This window comes from Lactuca serriola, chromosome 3 (genome assembly GCF_051521515.1).
Source record: "Lactuca serriola cultivar US96UC23 chromosome 3, Lser_US96UC23_V15, whole genome shotgun sequence".
Lineage (NCBI taxonomy): Eukaryota > Viridiplantae > Streptophyta > Magnoliopsida > Asterales > Asteraceae > Lactuca > Lactuca serriola.
Window position 1 is genome coordinate 8220566 of NC_136410.1, and position 22499 is coordinate 8243064.

At 39.1% G+C, this 22499-nt stretch overlaps 1 long non-coding RNA gene and 1 other non-coding gene across 2 annotated transcripts; both read left to right on the forward strand.

Annotated features, from left to right (window-relative positions):
* Positions 1 to 1922: 1922 nt before the first annotated feature.
* Positions 1923 to 2029, forward strand: LOC145096654 (small nucleolar RNA R71). The gene has a single exon (XR_013704026.1). It is a non-coding gene; the product is annotated as a small nucleolar RNA R71 (small nucleolar RNA).
* Positions 2030 to 20730: 18701 nt separating this feature from the next.
* On the forward strand, positions 20731 to 22099 carry LOC145094255 (uncharacterized). Its single transcript, XR_013703244.1, has 4 exons — positions 20731 to 20815; positions 20896 to 20961; positions 21045 to 21177; positions 21775 to 22099. It is a non-coding gene; the product is annotated as an uncharacterized LOC145094255 (long non-coding RNA).
* Positions 22100 to 22499: the final 400 nt, after the last annotated feature.

The window sequence follows — 22499 nt, forward strand, 5'->3', positions numbered from 1 at the left end:
GCCGTTTGTACGCTTGAACTCTCCTTTTATACGCCTTCTTTGAATTTTCCTTTTTAGCTTTTCCATCTTCTTCAAGCTTGCGTTTTGTGCCCTTCGTTTGTTCCTTGCATTTCATAGCATTCTCCTCCTCTTTCACCACTGGCTTTGTTACTCTTGAAGTGACTTCCTCTTCATCACTTGTCATTTCCTCGTCCTCTTTGCTTACCCAAGAAGGAGGGCTCTTGTAAGCTATGACTTCAATCAAATACGGAACAGATGCCCTTGGTTTTTTCCTCTTGACTTGATGAACTGCCTTTATCTCTTCTTCCATAAGCTTTTCCAGTTCTTCTAGTTCATTCTCTTCATTAATTGTGAACACCTCTTCTTTATCTTCTTGAAAGTCATCTTTTATCCCAAAGACTTCTTGTTCATCCCCAACCCTCAAAGTGAGCTTGGACTCGCAGATATCAACTAGGGCTCCAGCAGTGTTAAGCAATGGCCGGCCAAGGATTATTGGAACATCCGGATCTTCTTTCATGTCCAAGACTACAAAGTCTATTGGAAAAACAAATTTTCCAATTTTCACCAAAATATCCTCCATGATGCCGCGGGGTTGTGTCACCGAACGATTTGCCATGTGAATCTTCATTTTTGTAGCCTTCATCTTCTGAATCTCCAATTTTTGATAAAATGAAAAAGGCATTAAATTAATGCTAGCCCCAGAATCGGCTAAAGCATTAACCTTCATTTTATTCCCAAACTCACATGGAAGAGTGAAGCGTCCATGATCCCCCATTTTTTCTGGTGTTTCTCCCAACACGACTTTTGAAGTTTGTTCACTTAGAATCACTGTAGACTGCTTCTTTAATTGCCTTCGCGCATCTATCAAGTCTCGCAGTAATTTTTGGTTCTCGGGAGCTTTGGATAAGGACTCGACAAAGGGGGTATTAATTGGGATCCCCTTCACATGCTTTACGAACTCCAAATGCTCCTTCTCCAGTTGACTAAGGGTAGCTCGGGTGGGAAATGGCAGAGGTGGATGATAAGCTGGAATGGGTTCAAAGGACTTTTGATCATACTTGCGCCATGTCGTGGCCATAGGAGTGCCACGTCGTGGCGAGCCTGGTTCAGCACTTTCTCCATTTTCGATCCTTGATTTCTTGAGCTGCTGCGATTCTTCTTCCAATCCCTCCAGAAACTCAGATATTGCATCTTCTTCAGTATCGATGGCCATTACGTGAGATTGGGTCTTTACTTCGGGATTCTTCGAGGACAATTTTTCATGAACTAGAGTGGCTAGTTGACCAAATTGTACTTCAAGGTTATGGATGGAGGCTTGCTGGTTCTTTATCAATGTTTGTTGTTCCATGATAGCGGAATCAGTGGCATCGTGTCACTTTTCCGAAGCCTCCATAAAATTCATCAAAATGGTCTCTAGGTCGGGTTTCTTCTCGGCTGGTGACTGCTCCTTTTGATATAGGCCTCGACCTGTGTGCCTATATTTCTCTTCTTTTTTCCTCTTATACTCTTCATATGGCAGCCACTCCTTCGGTTTCCTCCAGTCCTCATCAAATTTATCCCCACTAGAGTAGCACACTTGAGCTTTTCTGTTCCCAAACTCATCTACATTGCACTCCTTGGTCAAGTGTGGACCACTGCATCTCTCGCACCCTGCTCTTACGGCATGTATCGACTGGTCCATTTGTGTTATCCTGCGATCCATGTTATTCAGCATGGCCATGACAGCTGTAATTTCTTCAGTTTGGGCCCCTCTTCCATCTTGCCTTGGGTTGTGGTATTCGCGAGAGTGTTTTGCGAATTCTTCAATTAACTCCTTAACCTCCCTTGGATTTTTCTTTGTCAATGGTCCTTGAGAATCAAGGAGTTGTCTTGTCATCACATTGACCCCATCATAAAAGATTGACATCTGTTGCTGCACATTTAGGTCATGTTGAGGGCAATTTCTGAGCAAGCCCTTGTACCGCTCCCATGCTTCGTATAGTGACTCCCCTGGCTGTTGCTCAAAGTTGGATATTGCCTTCTCGCATTTGGCTATCTTGGATGGTGGGCAAAACTGGTCTAGGAATTGCTCACGCATTTGAGCCCAAGTGGTGATTATACCCGGTGGGAGTGCTTTCAACCACTCCTTAGCGGCTCCTTTGAAAGTAATGGGAAGCATCCTCATCAAGACTGTGTTTCTGTTGACATTTGGCACATTGAAGTAATCCGCAATGTCATTGACTTCATCTAGATGCTTAAAAGCATCCTCATGATCTTTCCCGAAAAATGGGATGTCCTTCAGTGCTGTCAATATGTGTCCCTTCAGCTCGAATGTGGCAGTGGCAGGTATTGCGGGCTGGACTAAACCGGGACCCATATCTTCTCGGATCCGCTTCTTATAAGCTCCCATGGACATTTCTTCAATCACTGCCATCTCGTTCCTTGGCTCGTTCTCGGGTTCGCTTGTGTGTTCTTCAAATTCTGGCTCGGTATCACTTTCGGACTCGGTCTGGACGGGTGTATGATCCAAATGCTCAAGATTGCTCTTGTGCTTCGCTGATGAACTTGACTCTCCTGTCTTCTTTCCCGACTTCCTAGAAAAAGCTGACTTTAGTTCTTGCAAGGGCGTCTTTTTCTTGTGAAGTGCAGACTCGGGGTCTTCCAGTGGTGGCACCAAGTGTGTGTTTGAGCTTCTGGTCATGTACTCCTGCAACTTGCTAAACTAAAAAAACGTAAAACTGAACTAAAATAAGAAAAACTAACTTCAAACCAAAAAAATCTAGTTTTTAACTGTCCACTTCGTGGCCAGAGTGATGCCACGTCGTGGACTCTGTGAATAACAGAAAAAATTATTTTGCTGAAAAATTAACTTTTTGTGGGTTTTTACTCCACAAGAAGGATCGATCAATTTAATGCAAATAAATAAGCTAAAAACTAAGCCGTTCCCCGGAAACGGCACCAAAAACTTGATGTGAACAAAAGGACTCTCTGATTTTAATATTTATAACCTGACAAACTTAACTAACTATGCACTTATAGGCAGTGTACCTAGTTAGATTACAGTATAGCGTGAGTAAGTCGGGTGTCGATCACAGGGAACGGTGTTCTAATTAATTTACTTACTATTAAATTAACCAAATTTATTAACAAGTTTAATAAGGGGTTTTATCTGGTTTTACAAGTTCAGATGAACTTAATTCAAATTCAATAAATAAAAACACACTCTTGTTTAGTTTTGAATCCACTTCTCCCTTATGGCTAGCTAATGATTATGGATTATTAAGTTGGGTTTTTAGTTGTATTAGTAATTTAGTTCTATCTTACCAATAATTAACTAATTCATGTAAAACCATGTATGTTCACACATAATTAAACACAGAACTAATTATGAATGTAAATATGCTATGTAAGATTTGTTGTATAAACGCAATTATGGTCACAATACACGTTCTCTAACACAGCTAAGTTTTATTTATTCTAATTACTAACTAAGATTAGTCAATCCTAGCTCTAACAATTCAATGTTCACTAAATTATTAGGTAAACAGGTTCATGCAGTTTAATGGTCACCAAGTTACACAGAACATACGATCAAGCAATTAGATAAACAAATAATAGCATGCTAGGTTATAAAAATCAAACACAAGAAATTTTTTACCAACTAAACTCAATCCATAAGCATATAACTATTCATAAGTTCAAAGCTTCATCTAGCTAAACAAGAGTAGCTAGATTCAGCTGCTCATCATAGCAACTAAACCAAAACAGCTAAAACTAATGAAAGACATGTTCTTATTTAACTAAAAAATAAACCTTTACTTCTTTTGGTATTAAAAACCCTCTTCCAGAACCTTTCTTTCGTTTTTAATCATCTCCTGGAACTCTTTTCTTCTACCAAAAAGCTCTCCCTTTCGTAATAACCAGGAGGACTTATATAATCCTCAAAAACCCGCGCCACGTCGTGGCCAGAGGTGCCACGTCGTGGGCTTCAAGCAATACGTATCCTTCAAGGAAATCCTCCGCGTCGCTATGTTTATCTTCTGGAACACCCGTGCCACGTCGTGGGCTTCATTGCCACGTTGTGAACTGAGTGTTTATCGTGAATTTATTCCTTTCTTGTCTTTCAAGCCTCCCATGTTCCACATTTTGGCATTTTTGGTCCCTCTCTTCGAAAATCCTTTATATTGACTAAAAATAATAATTGAAAGTCATAAGTATCATTATTCTAAACATATTACCACTTTATTAATAAAAATGTACTTAAATATTGCCTAAAAATAAGCATAAATATGGCAATATCACATACTAAAGCATATACTACTCTGGCTATCATACTGACTACTCTCTACTAGCATGCATCTCTCAATAAGCTGGTACACATATATATCAGGTACATAAGGCATCCTCCCTAGATCCTTAGCGCTAACTAGCATGCAATTATCATAAAGTTGATACACATATAATAGGCACATAAGGCATCCTTCCTAGATCCTTAGCCCTATTCTAGCATGCTGTTCTACTGAGACTGAAGCTGAAACTAAAACTGAAACTGATAATCATAACATAAACTTGTATGGGTAATTTGGGAGAACTTACTTGAGCTCGGCTGATCGCATGCACCACACCCTTTTTCCTTTATAAAAACTCTTCTTCTTTCTAAGTTCTTTTTCGAAAATCTTTTTCAAAAAAAAATTTCTTTTGAAAATCTTTACCGTTTCCTTAGTTTGAGTTCAGACACTCCCGGAAGTGTATCTGAATCCCTCAAACCAAGGCTCTGATACCAACTTGTAACAACCAAAAATACGACCCAAAAATTTTCGTTTTAATAATAATAAAAATCATGTACTGATTGTCACATCATAAAAACCATGTGTCAAATATCTCAACTCATAATAAAATGTCATGAACATTTGTATCAAATCAAACTATGAATCCACAAACTCCCAGGAATAAGACTGAAGCTGTGGTGTGTGCAATGCCATCATCCCGAGCTCTTCCCTTTGCTTGCGGAAGTACCTGAAACCAAACTAAAACTGTAAGCATAAAGCTTAGTGAGCTCCCCCAAACTACCACATACCATACAATAACACATAAGGCATCTATTGGGCCTTGCCCACTGCGTCAGACCGAAGTCCGGAAACTAACCAGGGCCTTGCCCTCTGCATCGGACCGAAGTCCAGAACTAACTGCATCGGAACGAAGTCCGGAACTGACTGGAACCTTGTCCCCTGCATCGGACCGAAGTCCGGAACTAACTGCATCAAACCGAAATCCGGAACTGACTGCATCGGATCGAAGTCCGGAACTGACTGAGACCTTGTCCCATGCATCGGACCTAAGTCCGGAACTAACTGCATCGGACCAAAGTCTGGAACTATCTGAGCATAGCATAACATAAACATATCAACTAACACATATACTGCATACTGCATCGGACCGTAGCCCGGAACACATAACACATAAATCCTGTCTGAGTCACGAAGACATCAAACCTACTATCTACTGCGTCAGACCAAAGTCCAGAAACTACTGCTAACTAAACGGGCCGGCATTGTGGCCTTAGACCCGTTCCTACTAGAAGGAAACTCACCTCGTGATGTTGACTGCTGAACTCCCGAATGAGAAATCCATGACTGCTGCTCCGGCTGCTTCCCAGCTATAATGGGAAATAAATACTAAATCAGAATAGGGATTCCTCTATGGGTAAATGACCATTTTTACCCCTACTTTGGCGTGGGACACAACATGGCCCAAAACCTCAATTCCTTCTAAATCCATCTATGGCCCCACTGTAAGCCCACTAATGGCCCAATTTGCTATATTGGGCCTAGAACCCTTTTATTGGACCTTACCCAAGCCCAATACTACATCCTTGGTCCTTAGCAACTGAATTCTGATGGGCCATAAAGGCCCAAGGACCCTAAGCCTAAAACCCTGCCCACACCGAGGCCCAACACTCAAAGCCCAAACTGGTAACGTACGCGGGGCGTACACCTAGGTACGCTGAGCGTACTGGCTTGTACGCGGCGCGTACTTCCTTGTACGCCCAGCGTGCAGCTCTGTTAAGCCAACATCTCATTAAGTGCTTAATAGTTCGATCCAGAAGCTACAAATCCAGATCCTATGCTTATTCCATGACTTAAGCCATAAAGTTGCTTACTTGATGGCTTACAAGTCTCCTAAAGGCTCAAACTTCCACAAATAACATTCTACTTCCATAAAACCAACTAGATCTCATGCATGGTTCCATATAAGCCATAAAGATCGAAACTTTACTGCTATGGGGACACTTGAGCTTCAAGGATAGCAATCCCAAGCTCTAAAAACGAAGTTGCAAGATAAAGGTCCTTCCTTTGGACCTAAAAGGTCCAAAACTTCCAAGAACTCCTAGATCTAAGCTCACAAGAGGAAAGTTGGCAGCTTTATACCTTTTTTGAATGCCAAAAGAAAGAATGATCCCAGATCTATGAGCTCAAGGTGATCAAGTTCTTTTTCTTTCACTTCTCTTCTTCTCCTCTTCACTAAAATAAGCTCAAAGATCAAACACACACAAACAATGAGCAAAGGGGACGAACTAGGGTTTCTCTGGAGTGAATCATAAGTGAGTAGTCCAAATGGGAGGCTATAATGGGGTTTAAATACGCCTCAACCCTTAAAATTAGGGTTTGCCACCTGGTCGCGTACGCTGGGCGTACCTTAAGGTACGTTGCGCGTACGCTCAGCCTCCCCGCGTTTCATTTAAGCAGTACGCCCAGGGTACAAGGGGGGGAGGGGGGGTTAAGCCCCGCGTACGGCTTATGGGCTGCTTACTCTTTGGCCCAAAATAGAATTCCACTCACAATATTAATTCAGTTATGGCCCAAACTAAACTGAAGAATTAAATAACTTTTATACCTCGAAAACGATCGTTACAGATATGTTGAGAGTCTGTGTCATCGACTTCGGCGCGTCATGGGACACTCATCTTCCTTTGGTCAAATTTTCCTATAACAACAGCTACCATACTAGCATCAAGGCTACACCGTTTGAAGCCCTCTATGGTCGCAAGTGTAGATCCCCTCTGTGCTGGGCTGAAGTGGGTGACACGCAGTTAGTCAAGGGTCAATTCCCTGATAGCACTCTCATGGGTCCTGAAATCATCCGAGAGACAACATAAAAGATCGTACAAATCAGAGAGCGACTGAAAGCATCTCGGGATAGACAAAAGAGCTACGCCGATGAAAACCCTTGGAATTCCAGGTCGGTGACCGCGTCCTTCTGAAGCTCTCGCCCTGGAAAGGCATGATGCGTTTCGAAAAACGTGGAAAGCTAAACCCAAGGTACATTGGTGTCACACCCAAAAACCGGAATGGCGGAAACATTCTGGGGTGGTCATGTCAAGTATCACAACTTATGCAGTATAGTAATCAAAGTACAACAACCTTTGCATTAATAGTAATAATTTTACATAGGTTACATGTCATAGCAACATCAAAGTAATACAAGGAATAATATAGAAGCAGCTCGGTACTAGGTTATCTCCGCAAAAGCTCCTGGGATGTACCTGTCTATCGATGACCTGAGAATACAAGTTATTTTGAAAGCGAGTATCAGCATTTTTATAATGCTAGTGAGTCCATAAGTATTTAGTGTCATTTGTATAAACACAAATTTTTAATCAAAATAACTTTATGAAAGATAGTAGTTTAGAATCTACGGTGTATTAGCGTCCTTTCCAGAAAATCCTATATTTTCTAAATAAAAGAAGTCTTCTACCAAGACCCGACAGTTTTATGTTTTAAGGAGTAACTTTCCCCAAAAATACTATCATTACCAAAATATAGTATTGACTTTAAAGGAATAACGAGAAGATCACAAGTAAAAATACTAGGGGAAAATAACATATACCTCAGCAGTAATACTGCTGACTAAAGCAAAAGAAATCATAGACTCCAGTAGAGTATCGAATGAATGATATGCCTGGCTCAGTCTAACAGAGGGAAGCACAGACTCCAGACAGTATCGAAATGAACGATACATGTAGCAAAGTCTAAAACAAGAAAAATACAGACTCCAGACAGTATCGAGTGAACGATACAGCTAGTAAAGTCTAAAACAAGAAAAATACAGACTCCAGACAGTATCGAGTGAACGATACAGCTAGAAAAGTCTAAAACAAAGGGTGAATGTGAATTCGTATGTAATCATGCCGATCGACGATAGAGTATCCAATGACCCTCCAGGTCACGCGTAGAGGTAGTGGCATTATGTCACCCATGGGCCTTACCGGCACGTACTGTAGCTAGTAGTCTGGGTGTGGGAGTGTTAGTCCCATATAGATCTATACACATGATGTTCGCTCTCCTTCCCGGAGACTCTGGTTACACGGCGCTGGCGCAAATCAAGCGTCGTAGAGGGAAATAGTGTGTCACATTCTAAGGTAAAAGAGAGAGAGAGAGAGAGAGAGAGAGAGAGAGAGAGAGAGAGAGATAAAGAGAGAGAGAGAGAGATAGAGAGAGAGATAGAGTCACCTAACTATTCCTATAATAGTTACTAGGGTTCCAGAAACATGAATAATAGAAGGCTGCCTGTACTACTCAAGGTGATGAATTGGCTGAGAGAGAGAGAGAGAGAGAGCTTTTATGTCCATACATGTATACATGATATATAACTAATATTTAAATGACCTTCGGACGGATAACCGATACCCACCAGAAACGAGGAAAATGAAATAGGGCGAACTAGCCTTCCTAAGTCCTTTAAATATTATTTATATAACTATACAAATATAGGCATGCATTTAACGAATTAAAAGCATAACAGAAACTCGGGTAAACTTTTGGAAAACTTTATAAACAAAAATTTATGACTCGATGTTAGTTTATAAAACAAGCTTTTGAAAACGATTTGATAAAATAGTTTAAGTGAAGAAAACCTTTGGAAAACCTTTAACAAGAAATTGCGAATTGATGACATTGTATATATCAAACTTTGAAAACCTTTGGAAAACCTTTGAAAAACCTTCGGAAAACCTTTCGAATAGTTTAACAAGAGTTGAAAGTGATATTGGAAAACCTTTTGTTAGATGAAGCAATTTAACATGTAAAAATCCATTTGCTATACAGTTACTAATCACATGTGATTTATCTAATAACTGTATAGTTCAACTTGTATCCCCCATATAAAAGCAGTTAAAATCAGTTAAAAGGTTATTTCAGGTGTATGAACTCACCTGTCGTGGGTGACTCGGATGAACGGGTGGTATAGGACACTAGGTGTCAAGTGAGGACTTGAACACACACTCGGATCCTATTAAACATATAATGATACATTTAAGTATCCAATTAGTCATTTAATAACAAATTAAGCAAGTAAGGATGTCCAACTACATGAAAACACTTTGCTACAAGTGCTAGGAGTACTAAGGGTTGCATATAAGGTGAGTATGGGCTCACATTGGAGTTTACTCCTCAAATGGTAGTGTCTAGGGGTGTTTACGGTTTTGGGATCATATCCTCCATGAGTTTACGGCTGTAAACTCATGGGAAGGGTGCATTTGTGTGCTTTAAGGCTTCATGCTTGACAAGTAAAGGTTCTAGAGTTGATTCTAGGGCTATGGAAGTGACTGGATCAACAAATGGACCATTTTAAGGAGTTTACAGCTGTAAACAAGGAGTTTACAGCCGTAAACTCTAACATACCCTTTCCTTTTGTGTTTTGATGGCTCTAGGTTAAGCATAAGTGATTCTAGTCCAATGTACAAGCCATGGAAGGAAGTTAGGGCACCATTTGACCACTATAGAGGAGTTTACGGCCCATGAACCATTTCTTGGGGGGGTTTACGGCCGTAATCTCCTAAGGAGGTGGTTTCTCTCATGTTTAAGGTCCCTAACACAATGGAGGTTGGTTCTAGACATCATTCCAAGACATAGGAGGTGTTTAAGGAGCATTTTAACACCTTAAAAGGTGTTTACGACCTTAGAAGGGGGTGTTTACAGTCCAAGCATGCTCTTGGGCCATAAACTCATGTTTACACCCCAAAAATCAAGATTTTGGTGTTCTAAGTCCTTTCTTGTAAGCCCCTAAGTCATAACTAATCTCCATAAGTGGTTTGGAAGGGTTTTGGGGTTCTAAAACCCCATTTAAGGGTGTTTGCGGTTTTGGGATAGTTCCTGGACCGTAAACACATGTTCTTGGTCTTTTTGGAAGATTTAGACACAGATTTGAAGGACAAACAAGCTAAACTATCAGTTAGGAGGGATTACTTACCAATTTGGAGCTTGAAGGGATGATTTTTGATCAAAACCCGATTTGTAGAGAGAGAGAGTAGAGAGAGGAGGTGCCTAAGGTGTGAAAAAGGTTGGGATGAAACCCACTCAACCCTTATATAGGGTTGAGTTTACAGCCTGGATGGGGGTCCACCCAACACCAACCGTATACGGGGTTTTTCATGACTTATGTTAAACACGGCAAATTTTAAATTATACCGCCTTAATTTTTGCTTGCATAACGAATATTATTTAAAATATTCTAACAGGCTTAAATCCGGCCAAAAATGTTTTGGGATCAATTTGGCTAATTTTTGACGTGCTTAATTACGGCGTTAAAACAAACGGAAATTTCGGGTTGTCACATCATCCCCCCATTAGAGGGAATTTCTTCCCGAAATTAGAGTTTAGGCAAGGAAGTATGCATGAACAATCAAGTAAAGATATGAGGGTACTTCCTATTCGGCTGGTCCTCGCGCTCCTCAGTGAACTCCGTCCTTCGCTTGTCCTTCCAGCGAACCTTCACTAACGGGAATGCGTATTCAGGTTCATCTGTGAAGTTAGGGTTCCCAATTATTTCTATCAAGACAAGTGGGAATTTGAGAGTTACGTCGGGCAAGCACCTTTTCCAAGTCTAAGACGTGGATCGATTTAGGATAGAATTTATGGAATTCCGAAGGTAGTCGTGGTCTGACAAGGGTTAGACCAATTCTTATAAAGAATCTCGGATGGTCCTAAGTTCTCGGAAAGATATAGCTTTTCAGTACTTATAACATACTGTACTTCTATGGTGAGATCATCACTGACGTGATCGCCATTTTGAAGTTCCAAACGTTCTCTCATACCCGGGGTGCAGTTCTTCGGGTTGGTTCTTAGAGGGATCGGGTTATCCTCGGATTCGCATCTCCTACTGATTGGCTTTTGGAGGTTTTCTGGATCATCGGGTGTATTGGCTACACACTAGCATGTATTGGTTTCGTGGCATTTATCTCGACCTAGAGAAAAATGGACCTGCACTTCTGATTCTTGAGGCGTTTCTATCGGAAACTCTCAAAGTCAGTGAGATAGGGTTTTACCAGACGATGTTTAGAGGGTTTTAGATTTTCATCATCATCTGACGGATGCTTTCACGGTATGATTCCTACTGGAAAGAATCATGCTCTTACTCGCTCTGCTGTTTCATGGATAGCAATCTCTGATCAGGGCTAACTTAGCCCGTTGAGATTTTCTGAAGCGCTGGACTATTTCAGGAGGTGGTTCTACTATCTCTTTTGAGATAGTATTCCTTGGAACACCTAGTAGCCCAACGAATCTCTAAGAGATGCCCTGTTCTCTAAGGTGTTGGTTTGTTCCAGTTGCAGAAAGCGTGTGTTCTTGTATAACCCATCGACTAGCACCTAGACTAGTGTCGAGCCTATAATCTCTTCGGGATTTGGGTTATAAGGCTTAACGCATCCTACTTTCGTACTTTATTCAAGTATTTTTGGTTGCGGAGGTTATCCTGTGGTTATTGGCATTCTAGTATTCACTTCGTAGAATGCAGTCTATCGTCTACAGGGCGACGGTGACTTCTTCCACGTGAGGAGGCGGAGTGTCCTAGGCACTACTCGTCGGTAACGGGGTGGATGAAGTGTCTGAGTAGTGCAAACATCTTCTTCCACTACTCTTTCGGTGGTTCTGAGTTTCCTCGATTTAGAATAAGTCTAGAAAGTATAGGGTTCCGTCACTCTAAGCTTCTAATTTTCTCATCCATTCTTCTCAGGGTTTAACTTATCACAGTTTCCAGGTTTCTGGAATATCTGCTGAGATGCTTAATTTGTGGGATCAAGCGTGAATGGATGGTCGTAGTCAATGTCCTTGATTCTTACGACTTGGGTTACTTTTTCCAACTGAGGGTGTTAGCTACTATATTGGCTTAACCGGGATGACAACAAATTTTGGATTTGTGGTCATTTTAGTAGCTCAACCCGTAGTGGTCCTCTTGACTCTAGCTCCTATTCTATGGGGGTAGGATGAAGGATTTTATTACAAGATTTGTGGTAGAGCTCATACTCGGCTTAATCACTAATACTTGGTGTATGCAAGCCGCATATAATTGAGATCGACGGGATTTTCAGTTGTGCGACCCCACCCCAAACCCACAACCCAACGAGGAACAGGGAGTAGGGAGGAAGCACACATCTTAAATCTTATTGATCTAAATTATATACCACTCTAATGCATATACTCAGTAGTAGCGAGTTAATCCCATGAGTCCCTTCTCTTGATTCTCGAATCTGATTGTGAGGTGCTAGGGGTTTTTCTAGGGGATCTACGGAGTAGGTTTCGGGTGGCTATCGTCTTCTGGAATATCGGCAGTGTCTTTCGCTTCAGGTTCTATCTATCTAAGAAAGGGTTGGTTAACGGCGCGCGATACCCTACTCATGGGTATTTCGGAAGGTTTTAGATAAGAGAGACGACTGACGGATCGCATTAGGTTTTATTATTAGTTTCGGAAGGACCTTTATTTTCCGAAATGGCTACAGTGAAAGTTCTTTTTACACAACACTGGGAATTTACACATGGTTGCACTAAGTCAAACCATGACTGATAGAGGCGTCGAAGTTGGCATACATCGACATGACATAGAATGAGGGTCGATAGGGCCATGTGCTGAACGGGCACGCAAGTTCTTGGCGTCTCGGGTTTCGTCCATGGTATCACTATCGCGGATACTTGGACCGATAGAGTTGACGCAGAACTATAGAGGGTCCTGAGGTTTCGGAATAATGTACTTTTCATGAATGGATTTTCACGAGGCCTCTCTATAATCGCCTAGTATACACTAGTCATGTATAATTAAGGTGGGAAGGACTGTTGGCTGAGCGAATCCGCCCTAAATTCACAACCAAACGAGGAACAGGAAATAAGGCAGCATCACTCACTCAAGGTCTATCCATCTTAATTATACATGGCTTTAACGTATATACCGAGCCATTATAGCTTTACCTGATGAAATTTTGAATTCTTACAACAGTGCTACGACTTTCGCCTTAACAGGAGAGTAATTACAACTTAGAATTAGTCTTTTAATGTTTTCGGTTAACTACTCGGGATCGAGAGAGACGTACCAAAATTCTACCGAGTTCATTGACGCTTCTCCTAGTTATTAGGGTTAGGTTCCTCATGTGCCCTTGTCGTTTCTTTCAGTTGAGCAGTCCTTCTTGAAGTGCCCAATCTCACCACATAGAATGCATACTGGACTGGTCGCCACATTGGTGGTTGATGTAACGAACTCAACCGGGGTTCTGCAGACGCGAGAGGTATGCCCCTTCCTGTTGCACCTAGCACAAAAGAGTTCCCGGCAGGTACCATGATGATGGTAGCTACACTTGCTGCAATGGGGGAGGTTTCCTCGGTATGGTCTTCCAGGTGTCGGGATGGAAGGGTTGGTAGGGGTATTGACTGTCTCAGATCGTTGCCCTTCGGAAGGTCCTTGAGCTGAGGTACTTCCTTCCTCGTTCTTGAACTTTCTCTTCAGTGGATTTGGTTGAGGTTCTTAGGTGGTTGGGTACGCAGAAATTGGTTGCTGCCGTCCATTGCTGGGATCGGGATTCTAGATAGGGCTCCTGCTAATGTTGGCGTTGTTAGCATTCAATTGAGCCATGACAGCTGCTACGGCTGCCGAGACTGCAGCTTGGAATGTAGCTTCATCGAATAGGAGAGTCGGTTTCTTGCCAGTAGATTGGTTACGTCTCTTCGGAGGCATGGTTTTCCTACACGGAAAGAAGCACAAGCTGATGAGAGACGATGTTTAACTCTAGACGTATCTATCCTCACTATAATAGGCATAAATTTTCCCGCGCCTCGGACATTGGTCATCTGAGTGTCGACCTGCATCCTTATGATGTAGTCTGGGTATTCAAGGTAGGAGTAAGAGTATCGGAAAGCCACAAGATGGGAGTCGTTCCTACTAAGTTATCCTTATACTAGAGAGATTCGCTCTCCGACCTTGGAAAGATCTGAGGACAGTTCGGAACGAAGATCACAAAAGAAAAGGCTCATGAAGACTTATGGCTAAACACTCCCAATCGAGGTTTTGGGATCCGATCTAATTGTATTACTTGCGACGGGAAAAGGCGATTTACCAAACACATAGTGTGAGTAGTGTAATCACTAACTCACTAAATTGTATTATTTTATGGGTGTATTAGCGGGGTGAATACGAGGAAAAGACACTTCTCAGGTTCCAAGTATTGGCTCCCTCTGTCTACCTCTTATCCTTGACCGGGACCGGCGTTGGTTTTCTTCGGGTAGTTACCTAGGGTTCTCTTCTCGTGTAGACATGTTGAATTTCTACTTTGTCTTACTTCCGATTCTGACTCTGAGTGTCATCACTCCATGATGGATGACTAGAAATCTTGGAAGTTCAGGCGAATTTCCCACTGATGTACCTAAAAGGTATAGGCACTTGGTGGTTTCAATAGTCTCGTCCTAGTTCATTTATTTCCGAACTGGAAATCTTCTCAATGAACTTCTTCTGGATCTGAATCAACTCTTCTGTCGAACACTAAAGTGGATAAGGTTTTCTATAGGGTTTGTGCGAGAATGGAAATGTCTAAGGAATCCTAAGAGATTATTAACATTTCACTTGGTGATCCATATCGAGTCCTGCTACAATAACATAGGGTACACAAATTATATATAAGTTAGATCCGATAGGCCTTCGAATATGTGATACTACTCTATATCCACATCCCAACGAGGAAAAGGAAGTAGAGCGAAACCACACATTCTTAGTCAATGGGATCCTTATTATATATAACCTTGGAAGTATACCCCCTGTAATCATAGGTATATCAATAAGGATCTTTTTAGTTTTTCACACAAGGTCATCTATGGATCCTAAAATACCCCTATGGTATTTTAATTTCTTGTTTGATTCTTAACTTCTGAATATGATTATGGGATTAATGTGAGTCTTTTAGTAATCCAAATTACTCCCATAGTATTTTAAGCTTTATGTTTGGCTCTAGCATTCCTATTTGGTAAGTTTCAGACCTGTTGCAACACCATCATCACTCCCAAGCACACGTTCATCGCATCTCGAATAAACGGAGTTGGCGATGATGATGAGGAAGAAGATGAAGATTAGTTTATTATTTTTTCTTTTATTTGTGTGGTTGCTTTAAAACATTTTTTATTTTGTTTGGTTTGGTTTGTTTGTTTGGTTTTCTATTTGAACAAGTAGTATTCAAGAATTTTTAGGTTGTTTCCCTTTTCTATTACATGTGTGTTGTTCTGTTCCTTTCAGAATTAGGATAAGGTTATGAATGCAAGATTATAGAGTGTGAGGGAATAAGGAGAAGAGTCGAGTCTAGACAAGAAAATAGGAGTTTTGAATCTGGTATCAAGTCCGACAGTTAGAAGGGTCAAAGAGTACATTTAATAGAAGAAAAACAAGTGGAAGTATTTCCTCAATATTCTCCTTGAATTCCAGAATGAACCTGAAGCAGAAAAGAGTTTTTGTTCATACAGCGCTGACTCGGCGAGTACATATCCCCAACTCGGTGAGTCCAAGTGAAAAAACATGATTTTTCTGCCAGTTACGCTACAACTCGGCGAGTCCTCGTATGCACTCGGCGAGTCACTCATTATTCTATTTTCGAGTTCAGGAATTGACCACATTTGACACGAGCATTAGTCATATTCTTTGAAGATTATTTCTTGAGTATTTCCAAGAGTTTTTCTTCTATATTTGGAACTGTCAAACACACGAGATTTGATACTCAAGGCATGGATGAGTTGTTCCCATGCCAAAGTCAGCTGAAGATGGAGATTTACATGAAGACGATTAACCTCGCAACTACTATCCCAGGGGAGTTTGTTCGAATTCCCTCTTTATTTTTATTTTTTTATGATGCATAATATGCAATGGGGACATTGCATAATTAAGTGTGGGGTAGGGGATTGGTTACAATTAGTCAAAATTTAGAATCTTAGATTAATTTTAAAAATTTCTAGACTATGTGTGCTTGGGTAGCTTAACCAAAAATACCTTGAGTTTAAGAGAGTTTTCTGCAGATGGATTCGGAGGGATGTATAAAATGAACGTTGTTCGAAAGAAGTTGGCGAATGGTTATGAGGATTGTAAGTATTTAGAATTGGGGGGGGGGGGGGTTCCTTAGGAAAAATTTTAGACATAAATGCATGTGTTGCGGTCTTGGTATAATGGTTGGGTTTGATTAGGATTATTTTATGTGATATTAGTGTGTTTAAATTCAGTCTTTCTTTGGGGCAAGCAAAAGTCAAGTGTGGGGTATTTTGATATGTGCATATTTAGCTACATATTTTGTCTAAAATCTTAATACATTTTGGCTAATTTGTCATAATTATTGAACAAAAGGTACTTAATTGTGTTTAAATTGTATTTGCAGCCTAATGGACATGCTCAAGTTAAAAAGGAAGCGGGATTAGCATACGGAAGCTCGGGGAACAAAGAAAGAAGAAAATGAAGCCAAAAGAATGAAGAACTCGGCAAGTTGGCCATCTACTCGCCAAGTAGACACGAATATTCATGAACAATTAAAGACTTTCCACCCTCGGGATTTAAGTGACGGACTCACCGAGTCAGCCTATAGGACTCGACGAGTCGCCCCTGTTTTCATAAAATTATAAATAGGACATAATAACCCAAAACAAGGACTTCTTCTGGATCCCTTGGCGACTTAGCTGTGATTGAAGGGTTATTGAAGCTCTGGAGTTCGAAGATTTTACCCTAGAGTTCAATTCATAAGTGATTAAAGGCAACATATACTCTCTTCTTCTTAATCTATTGTACAAAAATATGTTTTTACTTCTAGATTTCGTCTTTGAGTTATTGTTTGTTGTAATTATGAGCTAAAACTCGAAACTTCTGTTTAGGGTAGATTAGCTTGTTAATGTGGATTGATTTTATGGTGTGGATTATTTGATTTGGTGAAAACTGTTATGCTATGCTTATAATCGATCCTTATGTGTTGACAATAACTGTTTTTCTGTTATTATCAAGTGTATTAAGTTGCATGAACATCCTCTTAATTACTTGCTTCATATGATTTATGTGAAAACAACATTATATGCCTAGTATTAGTGAATATGAACCTAGGATTAATAGAAAACAGGTAAGTTAATGTGTAAGCTTGTGTGATGAACAACCATACAAGATGTTGATGAAATTAGTTATTTAATTAGCTACAACTCCAAGTCTTACTTAACCCGAATCAAAATACTAGGAAATTCATTAGTTTAACCAATTGACTGCTTTTTAAATTAATTTGTTTTCTAAGTATTAGTAATAGTGAACATGAGCCTAATCACAATTATCGGTAGCCAATGACAAAATAATCCATTGCACTTGCTATAAAATCAATTATAGAAACAAGTGTGTGGAACCTAAACAGAAGTCTCTTTTAGTATTGAATCTAGTTATCTTCAATTTCCTTAGCTATTAGTTGTTTTTGTTTAAGCATTAGTTAATTGTTAAGTTTCTAGTCTTGCAAAACTAGAGAAAACCCTTTCTTTTTATTGTTTGTTTTAATTAGGTAATTCTAGTGTTTAATATAATTGTTACCGTTCCTGTGTTCGATACCTTACTTACTTGAACTATATTGTTAAACGATAGGTACACTACCTTTCGTGTGTTATTTGTGTTTGAAGTAGTAGGATTAAAACTAGTGTATTTTACACACATCATACGTTGGGCGTACTAATGGTATCCTGAGTACGCTGGGCATACCAGGATTACGTTGGGCGGACGCAATCAGTGCCCAAACCCTATTTTCGTGGTTTAAGCCCTATTTAAGCTCCTTAAGTCCCTAAACCAACTCCATTCTCAGCCTCCACCCCTCCAACACCCCTTTCATGAAACCCTAACCTTATATGAGTCTTGTGAGCTAAAAGAATGTGATTTTGAGTGCTTTGGAGTATGCATGGTGCACCGTGGAGAAGAAGGAACTTCTTGTAGAGGTGTTGGTTGCATTAGAGCTTGTAGATTTGGACTTTGTTCACCTTGGTCTATCTTCTAGAGGTATAAAGTTTGAATCTTGATGATGCATTTGTTAGATCTAGCTAGTTTTGGATTTTATGAGCTTTTGGTCATTTTAGTGCATAAAGGTTATATCTTGAAAGTTTGTGACCTTTTTATGGATAAAGTTGGAATCTTTATCCATCTAAACATCATTGTGATTCATATATGAAGGTTGGAGACTTGGACTTAATGGATTAAGTTAAAAAAAGATGCACTTTTGGTCCCATTTGATGCTTAAAGGCTAGATCTTCGTGGTTTGGACCATTCTAATGGATAAAGTTGGAAATGTTATCCATTATGAAGCTTTTAGGATCCATAAAAATGTAATCTTGATCCTTATATACCTTCCATAAGAGTATCATGATGTCTTAATGGATTAATAAGTTAAGGTTTCAGCTTTTGGACCTTTTCTAGACATGGAAAGTCATAAAGGTGGAAACTTTATGACTTAGAATAATGTTGTGGGACTAGATCTGACTGTTGGATGAAAGGACTTAAAAGATTAAGAACTTAATGGAAAAGTGCCATTTGGCTGGGTACGTCGGGCGTACCTTCAAGTACGTTGTGCGTACTCGTATGTGGTTCCGATTATGGTTGGTATGTACGTCATGCGTACGAGCTGAGTACGTCGGGCGTACTCAGCCTGAAGTTTGATTTGTTGACTTTGACTTCTTTTGACCGTTAACTTTTGACCAAGTTTGACATTGGGCCAAACTTGAGGGTTTTGGCCTATCAACTAAGATTTTATCTGGTTTTGGTATTGACAGCTCGAAAAGTCGGCGTCACAACAACTAAGGATTTATTTCGGGGAGCTTCTACATTCGAGGTGAGTCTCCTCACTAATTGTATGGGTCGAAGGCACCAATGTTGACCCATTTAGTTTATGTATGGTAGGAAGACCCGAGGATTAGCCCTAAGCATTATGTATTAAAGACCAGGATGTGGCTCCTGGCATACAGTTTACTAATTTGCTAAGTAGAATAGTATGTATGCTAGTTGTCTTTGTGATCCTTGCATGGAAGACCAGGGGGTGGCTCGGGGCACTTGTCTATAAGACCCAGGGGGTGGCCCCCAACCTTGCAAGAAAGACCATGTGGCGGCCCGTAGCATAATAGCAAGACTATGTATCGGCACATAACATCTTTATTGATTATGATATATGTATGGCTCATGGTTATGTATGACAGTATGTGATTTATGTGCTTATATGCTAGACAATATCCGGTTGAAACAGACCGAAGGGGTAGGCCAGCACCCATACATGCTAGGCAGTATGTTGATATGTATGGTATGTGGTATTTGGGGAACTCACTAAGCTTCGTTCTTACGGTTTTCAGTTTTGGTTTTAGGTGCCTCCAGACTGGAGGCACCTAAAACCAAAACTGAAAATTGTAAGAACGAAGCTTAGTGACCGCAATATGTGATTTGGTTTTAGGTTTCAGTTTTAGTTTTAGGTGCCTCCAGACTGGAGGCTCCAGTTTTCAAATAAAGGAGCTCAGGACGATCACAATGCATACACCTATGTTTTCCACAATATGTGATTTCTGGGAATGAACTCTGATAAATGTTTTATTTGAAATGCTTTCAGTGTGTGAACCAAGTTACTAATATGTTTTAGTTATATTAAAAATAAAATTTTTGGTCATGAATTTTGGGGTGTTACAAGAGGCATGTTAAATCGAGAACACCAGAAATATTGAGAATGCAACAACATTTGTAGACCATCCAAATAATTAGATCTATGATTAATATCAATGGGGCTACTTATGTGAATTTTAAAACTAATAATATCAAAATGTAAATAAAAAAATCAGGTAAAAGGTATACAAGTAATTTTATATTTATTTATTTCCTTAAAGTTTGATTAAATTAAATATATCGTATTTGAAATCCCTAATTTGTTTCTTCCTACGTTTAACGTACGATGTCCTTAGACTATCCTCATTGGTGATCTTTTGGAGATGGGTCACCAAAAAAAGTTAAAAAAGAAAAAGAAAAATATGATATATTGTGTTGTGTGAACTAGGCTGCGACAATGAATCATGTCTTTTTATTATTTTATATTGTCAAGTGTCCTCCTTAGATAGGTTGATTTAAATTAAGTTTTATATTTAAAACTAATATAGTTGATAACTTTATTTTATCTTTGGTAAAAAATAAAATAAAATATACTAAAATATGTAATTTATTTTTTTCTATAAAATAAGACCAATATTGATATAATTTTTTATATATTTTTTTAATATAAAATCGGGTTGGATTGGATTGCTAATAGGTGTAAAAGATTGTAATGGGTGTAAAAGATTGTGTTTAGTTAGATTGTATATGTGGAAGATAAAGAAATTCATTTTTTAATAAATAAATGGGTTGGTTGGGTTGCTAATGGTGATAGTCTTAAGGCCATATGCCGCCTTTTTTTTTCTTTTTTTTTAAGATTGATCGTCATATGAGACCATTCCCTCGTTCTTTGTTCCATCGATCATACCTCACAAGCTCCCGAAGAATATGTGAGGCCAAACTCAAACACAATATCTCCAATATGGTATGTACCCCATGCAAGCCGATGTCTTTCCACCGGAAATTAAAACATAATGGTGCTCACAAAAATGAATTACTATGCAGATTTATAGGGATGACGATGAAGGATAAATCAGGGGTAGCCTAAACAGAATCATCCTATTCGGACATGTATTTTCTGTTTTTGACTTTGAAACTTTTGATTCATATTTTTGTTTTTAGAGTTTCAAATTTGGTAAGTGATAAAAGCTTAGGTTGGCTAATCATGAAGGTGATTAAGGAATTAAGTTTGGAATAATAAAGAGTTCAAGAGAGGATATTCAAGATAAGTATTTCTTCTAGAAAAGCTGTTGATTCAGCATGGAAAAACAGGAGATGTAAAATCAGGTAAACATTAACAAGCTATTATGAATTTTATCATGTTGATGATTTCCTTTAGAGCTTGACAATCTTTGTTGAATTGTTATTATTATTTTTAATCACGTCACTTTGACTACTTTTTGTGCTCCATGTGTCGTTTTTTTACTTAACCAAGACTTTCATATCCAAGTAGTAATTGTTATTCCTTTTGTATTGTTAGACGGTTTAAGTGCACATGTTGCAGCATTATGGAATAAACTGGTAAAAAACCTTTTAAATTTTGGTAGCTTTTATATTTTGATGATTATTATTAGCTAGGAGATAATAAAGGATTCTGACAGGGTTCTAAAGTATGTCAAATAATCTTTTTTATTTATTAAATTTGTTTACTTAAAATTTCTGCATAGACGATGTAATGTAAATTATATGATTATAATGCAAAACGTTGTATGTTATTCATTTATGATTACAATTATAATCATAATGAATATTAAATGTTATTTATTTATGATTACAAGTATAATCATAATGAATGGAATATCCAGTGTAATATGTTGACATAAATTGCACCGTTAATCATTAATGAATAATGTAATGTGTTTACATGTTATTGACCTTTTGTAGACACACACGAAACTAAAAGGCAATTGATGACGAGACAACACATGAAGTACATGTCACACCCCCGGACCAGGACAACGGAAACGTCTGGGGCAGATTACGTCATTGTATATTATCACAACAATTGAATATGAATGAAACATAGCAACCAAACAACATACATTGAGATAACACACTTATATTGTTTCTATATTGTATTTGTTCATGAAATTACACAAAAGTAACATAAAGTATGAATTTCCAAAATGCAGCAAATTCGGTTCTTAGGTACCTGCTTACTAGTTTCCTGAGAATACAAGTCATTTTGAAAATCGTCAATGTTAAATGTTGGTGAGATCATAAGCATATTTGTATGAAAAGATTTGTAACATCCTTGTTTGTAATAGTTTGAATGACTCCAGAAAATCCGATATTTTGTATGAGAATGGTTTGTAAGTCTCGTTCCAAAGTTGTGAATATATGCATGCATGTCCTTTGTTTTCTTTTGTTTGTAAATGTAAAGCGTATGTTCCTAGAAAATCCAATATTTTCTTATAAGTAAACTGTAGTCTTAACCCTAAGACAAGTAGTGTAAGTGACTGTATACTGAACAACGTTATGCCTGAACAACGTTCTTCATATTTTTTGAAAAACACATATAATAACCATGAGATCTTTTATCTTCAAATTTTTGTGTAAAATATAAGAGTTAAAAATGCATATGTCCAAGAGTTAAACATGTTTGGGCA